Consider the following 8,432-nt stretch of genomic DNA (forward strand, 5'->3'; position numbering starts at 1 on the left):
AACTATTTGCCCCCTTCCTGATTTCTTATTCTTTTGCATGTTTGTCACACTTAAATGTTTCTGCTCGTCAAAAACTGTTAACTATTAGTCAGAGATAACATAATTGAACACAAAATGCAGTTTTTAAATGAAGGTTTACGTTATTAAGGGCGAAAAAAAACTCCAAATCTACATGGCCCTGTGTGAAAAAGTGATTGCCCCCCCTAACTGATAACTTATTTAATAACTTAACTGTGGTTTATCACACCTGAGTTCATTTTCTGTAGTCACCCCCAGGCCTGATTACTGCTTCACCTGTTTCAATCAAGAAATCACTTAAATAGGAGCTACCTGACACAGAGAAGTAGACCAAAAGCACCTCAAAAGCTAGACATCATGCCAAGATCCAAAGAAATTCAGGAACAAATGAGAACAAAAGTAATTGAAATCTATCAGTCTGGTAAAGGTTATAAAGCCATTTCTAAAGCTTTGGGACACCAGCGAACCACAAATCCACAAATGGCAAAAACATGGACAGTGGTGAACCTTCCCAGGAGTGGCTGACCGACCAAAATTACCCCAAGAGCGCAGAGACAACTCATCCGAGAGGCCACAAAAGACCCCAGGACAACATCTAAAGAACTGCAGGCCTCACTTGCTTCAATTAAGGTCAGTGTTCACGAATCCACCATAAGAAAGAGACTGGGCAAAAACGGCCTGCATGGCAGATTTCCAAGGCACAAACCACTTTTAAGCAAAAAGAACATTAAGGCTCGTCTCAATTTTGGTAAAAAACATCTCAATGATTGCCAAGACTTTTGGGAAAATACCTTGTGGACAGATGAGACAAAAGTTAAACTTTTTGGAAGGTGCGTGTCCCGTTACATCTGGTGTAAAAGGAACACAGCATTTCAGAAAAAGAACATCATACCAACAGTAAAATATGGTGGTGGTAGTGTGATGGTCTGGGGTTGTTTTGCTGCTTCAGGACCTGGAAGGCTTGCTGTGATAGATGGAACCATGAATTCTACTGTCTATCAAAAAATCCTGAAGGAGAATGTCCGGCCATCTGTTCGTCAACTCAAGCTGAAGCGATCTTGGGTGCTGCAGCAGGACAATGACCCAAAACACACCAGCAAATCCACCTCTGAATGGCTGAAGAAAAACAAAATGAAGACTTTGGAGTGGCCTAGTCAAAGTCCTGACCTGAATCCTATTGAGATGTTGTGGCATGACCTTAAAAAGGCAGTTCATGCTAGAAAACCCTCAAATAAAGCTGAATTAGAACAATTCTGCAAAGATGAGTGGGCCAAAATTCCTCCAGAGCGCTGTAAAAGACTCGTTGCAAGTTATCGCAAACGCTTGATTGCAGTTAATGCTGCTAAGGGTGGCCCAACCAGTTATTAGGTTCAGGGGGCAATTACTTTTTCACACAGGGTTATGTAGGTTTGGATTTTTTTTTCTCCCTAAATAATAAAAACCATCATTTAAAAACTGCATTTTGTGTTTACTTGTGTTATCTTTGACTAATACACTCTAAAAAATAAAACTGTGCTGTACTCAATTTTTTTGGTGAAACATTTTTACACTTAAAGATATTGAGTAAATATAAAAAAATATAAAAATCATGTAAAATATACTTAATGAGTTGAGTACAAGTCAGTAAAAAAATTAAGTAGACCTGAATAACTATATTTAGTACAATGATGTACAAAATTATGTAAATGTAATGAAAATCAGAAGTTAATGCAAAGTGAAAATGAGTAAAATAATTGAGTAGATATAATTGAAATGGAAGGTAGAAGATACTGAAAATTATACTATTATTTAACAAACAAATATGCTACATTTACTAAATATTTTAACTAAATGAAAAACAATACACACATTACCATTTTAATTAAACATTTATTTGCGAAATTTGACAAGACATGAAGTCTAAACTCAACCTGGTTTACATGCAAATGACATGTAAAAAGATCATAAACAGAGAGCTGGATTTATCTTATTAGTAAACAGTCTCAGAAACAATACTTCTGCTACAAGTATTATACAGTTAACATGTGGAAAGTAGACTTTTGTATTAGAATCTAATGAGTCACATTTTACATCTGAAAGATTGCACACCTTCACACTTCAGTTTCCTGCAAACTGTGGGATCCATACAAATGTGTGTGCAGACCTTCTCAAATCTTAAAGAAACAATGACAGTCTAAATGAACACAGGACACAAAATATCCATGACCAACAGTACCATGCTTCACTCGATAATGATCTAAATTCTTTTTGATGATGCGACAAATGCACAGTTTACAACGCCATCCCATAATGCTGGCACCTAAAAAAGGAACAATAGTATACAAGTAAGTACAAGTGTGACTGTTAATATAAAGTCTACCAGACTGGTAAAATAGTACTTCTGTTCAAATACATACTTTTTGGACTAATATACATCACACTGATCTACGAGTGGTGTTTAAGTCAAAGCGGGACTTGTGATGAAAATTCTCTAAATATAGAGAGAAATAAAGTGGGTGTTCTGTTATTCTGCACAATCAATGGTCCCGCTTTGACTTGAACATCCCTTGTACATGTTTTTGTCCCTTGTATAAAAATGATACCCAACTTTATTTATGCATGACTATCAACTATATCAATTTTTTACTTTGGTTAATGGAAAATCTAGTATACTCGAGTGGAAAAATTGTATAGTCTAGACTTATTATAGGTAAAGTGAAATATTTCAAGCCTTGTTTTAATTTCTATCTTTGATTCAATGGTTACAGATTTAATACTTCTGTAACATTTAAAAAAGTTGACATTTACCTCCTGTTTTATCTCCATTCAACTTCTCTTCATTAGTGGTGTTGGTGCTGTGAAAGAGATATAGAAAATATTTAACATGTTTTACACAAACACACAAAATCAATCAGTTTTAGTTTCTTTTACTTACATATCACAACATACACTATTTTCACTAATTCTTTATATTTCATAGCTTTAGTTACTAGTACAGTACTTAGCACATTTATTTTATAACATCTGCCGCTGCGTGCTCAGTGTTTAATCATGTTAAAAAATACTCATATACAGTAACGTATAAAACACTGCCAGAACCCGGACACTGCACCTCATTTCTGCTGTTTAAACCGGATTTGGTCCGCGTTTCCTCCTTAAAGTGTCGGAGTGACCGAGCAGTTCAGTGTGTGAGGTGGACCGGTACACATGCGGTAAATATTTGAACATGTTAGTTTTATATCCTCGCCACAGTGGCGGTGGTTTAGTGGGAGAAATTCAAATATTGCGGCCCAACCGCGGCCGGTTACACCGAGAAACGCGGACATGCACGCACTGCTACTCGGTGTTAAATCTCTCTTTTTACACCAGAGTTTAAGTGTCTGTATTAACGCCGCTTTAGCTGAGCAGTTTGGTGGTCAAAACAAATAAGCTAAATCACACTGAACCCCAGGACTGGCCTGTTGCTAGCTATCGTTAGCTCTGGAGCTCGGCTGTGACAGGATTCAGAACAGTAACTCACACCCTATAAAGTTGTGTGTGCAGGCAGACAGAGTCATTATTACAGTAACTTGTGTTAGCTGTTTACTCACCAGGATTTGTAAGGAGTGTTCCAGAATGTTCCAGGTGCTTCATGTCCATTCTCACATCTACACAGCCTTCTTGTGTCTGATGTCACACCAGACTTCCCATGAGCACTTGCACAGGGCAATTTACTCAATTATTTAAGTTTTTGTTGTTAAACAAAGAATATTGAGTTGGAATAATTTATAATTGTAGTTCTTGAAACTAATCAGTACACTTACTCCATTACCAGTTATTTTGATTTAAATGTATCAAAAAATATTAAGTGCATGTTAAAAATATAATTAAGTTAGTCAAATGCTGATTTTTACTAGTGAAGTAAACTTAAATTATAGTGTAAATTTAGGACAAAATTAATAGTTGTTTTTTTAGGCATTTATTTTGATTTGTCTAACTCAAACAATCATGTATGTGACGTTTAGAGATTTTATTAAGGTAACATAACCTTTTTATAACTGAAATTTACAAGGCCACAGAATCATTTTTTAGAGTGTAGTTAAATGTGTTTGATGATCAGAAACATTTTGTGTAACAAACATGCTAAAGAATAAGAAATCAGGAAGGGGGCAAATGGTTTTTCACACCACTGTGTGTGTGTAATATATATATATATATATATATATATATATATATATATATATATATATATTTATATATATATATATATATATATATATATATATACTATAGCTTTTCATAAAGTAATGCTCAGTGTGTCAAAACTTACCAATGCTTGCATTCTGTTTTTCATATTGCTTATTTTTCACAACTTGTTCTCTGTTTTGCTTTTAATTGCCTGGCCAAAATCAAACTTTGTAAATGATACCCCTAAATAGTAAATACTACACTGCATACACTTTTCCTGTAGTGACTGGTATCAAAAGAATGTCAGAAACAGGTGAGAATTTATAGTAGGTCTTGACAATTCATAGGAAATTGTCTAACTCTCAGCTGAATGATTGAGTGATGTTAAATAGTGACAGGACAACTGCAGATATACTGTAGACATTAAAATTGAATGCCTGAAGTGAACTATTAGTATTAATATAAATCAGTAAGTGAAATCTATTACACCTTTGCAAAAATTTGTACTACCACAGAGAAACAGCTCAAATCAACAAACAACAATATAATAGTAACTAAATTGACATTAAATATATAAATATATAAAAGCCAAACTTTGCTCTTTAATCTCATGGACTAACACACCTATTCATTGTGTGTTTACTGCTTTGCATTAATCGACCAAACTAATGTATTCACAGCCTCTGTCAGCACTAAGTTACTTCAGTGGAACAAAATATTTTTTCTTTTATAATGTACATGCCACTGTAAGAGCCAAGAGCACTTGCTTTTCCGGAAAGTACCATTTTCTTTCTCCCCCTGCAGCTCTCTCCTTTTCCATTCCATTAGCCTCTGTATGAACGATTCTGCATCATTAAATGAAGACGAGGCGAAATGTATTGGATTTACTCAGGGATAATGTCCTTTTCTCCCACTGAGATTCCCCCACAGCACTGCCAGACACTGGATGCATTTATTTTCACCCCTAATTGATCAGATCTTTCTCAAAGGACTGCACAACACTATACCTCAGAAAGCTGGGTGTGATGAATTACAGGGTTTGTCCATTCATAAGCAGAAGTTGCTCTGGGCTTAGATTCCAAGCATATTTCATAAATGCTGGTTGATTAGGGAGCACACTATCAATGTCAGAGTGACTCAAATTGCTATTGTGTTTGTGTGATGCTAGAAAATAAGGGGTCATATGGTCAAATAAATGATTTCAGGTTTTAAATTTAGGCTCATCTGGCAGAAAGTGTTGTCAGTGAATTGGTATTTTCATAAATAAAAGGAAAGCAAGTACAACTGAGAGAGCTGGGCCCAAGTTCATGGCATTGTTTTGTGTGTCTACAGTATGTTGATGACACTCAATAAAACTCTACACACAGTTCTTCTCGTTATACATAAATAATGTAACACGTGCTGAAGATTTCATAGCCACAGTAATAATTAATACAATAGCACAGTTCTACAAATTCCATTTATCATCCATGCCTGTATCTTTTCTTTACTCATTTCCAAAGAAAAGACCAATGCTGAAAAATAACTAACCGTAACAGCAAGCATGTACAGATCAAATTGGATTGTTTTATATACATTGAGCAGCTACAACATTACCACCACATAACATTAACACATTAATATTGATTATCAATTATATACCAGTAAACTACAAACAGGATCATGGGCACAGGAGGCTCACCCATGACAATGGGAAGCAAATGCCAGACATCCAGCACAATCTCAGAGTAAAGCCACTTACTATCACTCACTCATCATCTATACCACTTTATCCTGCATACAGGTAGCCTATCCCTGGAGACTTATGGCACTAGGCAGGGTACACCCTGGATGGGGTGCCAATCCATCACAGGGCTCACACTTACATGCTCATTTAGAGACTATGATAAATTTAAGAACACCAATTAGTTTAATGTGCATGCCCAATCTGATCAAGCACTCATAAGATGGGTCAGACAAACAAGTTTAATCTTTGGAGGCCCTGATCACAACCCCCAGCACCCAAAGGATCACCATTTATTTTTAAGAATAGATGTGATGCCTTTGGCACTTGGGCTGTGTATATTTTGGCTACATGCACATCACAGTCAGTCTGATATTTAGAACAAAAGCATGACCTTGTTTATGATATTGTTTAAATATTGCTGGCTAAAGAGTTGAGAGAGTTAATAATTTGCTTAATCCAAACTGCAAAAAGTTTAACGTTTTAAAAGTTAAAAATATATGAAAAAGTAGAAATAAACAAAAAGTTCTAAAAAGATTGGCTTACTGTGTCAATACGCCAATGAACAATTGTGTATTCATCTTCATACACTGAAGTCCTTTCATCCTTGTCGCAGACACAAACATTCTTTTCCGAAACAGCGCTGTCCATTTATTACAGGCAAACTTATGCTTGAAAAGCAAACTGAAACTCACAAAAGCCTTAAAACTACACACAAATTCGTGTTGCTTATCTTATTAAAGCACTGACTTATTAAAATAGTTTAAAAATTAATTTTAATGAATTAAAAAGTCACACTGACAATTCAAGTCTGGCTGCAAAAGGCACAAACACTTGTCATCAAAACATTATACTGTGAAGAGTAGACATAAAAAAAAATATACGTTGGAAAAGTAACTATAATGCATCTTCTAGACCTAGAAACCTACACATGAAGCAAGCTGAAAACAACTTTATTGCTCATTCTGTAAAACAAAAGATGTACAGCACATTAATTTTTATACTGAAGTACAGTAAGTACTGATAAAAATACTTGTAAATTAAAATTAAAAGGTGATAACAGATGTATAACAGGAAAATGAATTTAGGTTAACATAAAGTGAACCTTCTTAAACAACTGTTTACTGATTGAGACTTGGGTATAAGACTGTTCATGGCAAAAAGCCATCAAAAGCAAAACTGTTTTCATCTAATGCATCCAACGTCATCCTTATGGTTTCTACATGGAACCATTCTTAGTAATCAAATGTATCTACAAGAAAACTATGTGATATCCTCAGCAGCAGTGAGTGGTAATGAGAACTTTAAACATACCAACCAGAAGTTCATATTTATGTATTCAGTTAAAAAATACAATTTAACTTTTAAAAATCTCATAGGCTTTGGATTGAGAGCTACTTAAGTTGGATTTTGTTGTGAATTTACACAAAAAAAGCCAGTGATGTTGAAACGTAAAGGAACATTAAAATTTATTAAAAAGTTTTGATTGCATAAATATTCTCCCTTCTTGCTGTAAACCAATAAAGTCACAGAATTGCATGAATAGACTTAATTTGTGCACAATTAACATGTGATGATCTCAGTATAAATATACATTCCTGAGATTCTGCAAGGGACCAGAGAGAACATAGACAAGCAAACAGCTATGTAGAATAAAGAGTTACCAAAACCAGTCCAGGACAGAGATCAAGAATGTACCAATTACTATTTTGTATGGGAAAATATATAAAATATATAAAACATACAGCACCATTAAATCCACTATTAAAAAAATGTAAAGAATATGGAACATCCATGACTCTGCCATCTGCCAAAAGTTAGTGACATGGTAAATAAAGACATTCACTGTGGTGGAACCAACATGCCATAACAAAATATTTTCATCAGTATTAGCAAAATAGCTATGACATTATGAATCTGTTCCAAGAACAGTGTGCTACTCCTAAAAAATATAATTGAATTTTTTACCAATGTTTGATGCAGCTGACTATGCAAATACTAATGTTTGTTTATCTCTATGCAGAATGGCACAATAAAGAGCGCTCAAAAAGTTCACAAGTGTGAATATTTTTGACAGGTCAGTAGGTGATTAAGTTCATGTGTGAGTAAGTACGAAAGTGTGTCTGTCTGTAGGATATGTAAATGAACTAAATGGTATGTAACTGTCACTGTTTTATCCCTAGAGTTCTGAACTGTCCTGCCCTGGCCAAAATAACTCACATACACACAAATAGAGTTGCTGGAGGTTTAAATCTCTAAACACTAATGACTGTGTTCTATTTTCCTGTGTTTTATGAACATTGGTGGGTGGGGGTCTTCATATATGACAGTCTCTAAACAAAATGTGTACTCAATTGTACTACTACAATCAAGAGTATATTTATCCTGTATGAGTATGAACCAATCTGACTGATGTTGTTGATGTACACTATAAAAATAGAAATAAATACACCATCAATGTTTCTATGGAATTTTATGTGATTTATCTGGTTACAATACAATTTATGTTAAAGCTAAAGCAGCATATTTGTCTTTCCTTCACTAT

General features: G+C 34.7%; 1 long non-coding RNA gene across 1 annotated transcript; it reads right to left on the reverse strand.

The window, feature by feature from the left end:
• Positions 1-1,891: 1,891 nt before the first annotated feature.
• LOC128531283 (uncharacterized) lies at positions 1,892-3,680 on the reverse strand. The gene is made up of 3 exons (XR_008361186.1): positions 3,588-3,680; positions 2,806-2,852; positions 1,892-2,317 (listed from the first exon to the last, which is right to left on the reverse strand). It is a non-coding gene; the product is annotated as an uncharacterized LOC128531283 (long non-coding RNA).
• Positions 3,681-8,432: the final 4,752 nt, after the last annotated feature.

Source organism: Clarias gariepinus, chromosome 1, assembly GCF_024256425.1.
Source record: "Clarias gariepinus isolate MV-2021 ecotype Netherlands chromosome 1, CGAR_prim_01v2, whole genome shotgun sequence".
Taxonomy (NCBI): domain Eukaryota; kingdom Metazoa; phylum Chordata; class Actinopteri; order Siluriformes; family Clariidae; genus Clarias; species Clarias gariepinus.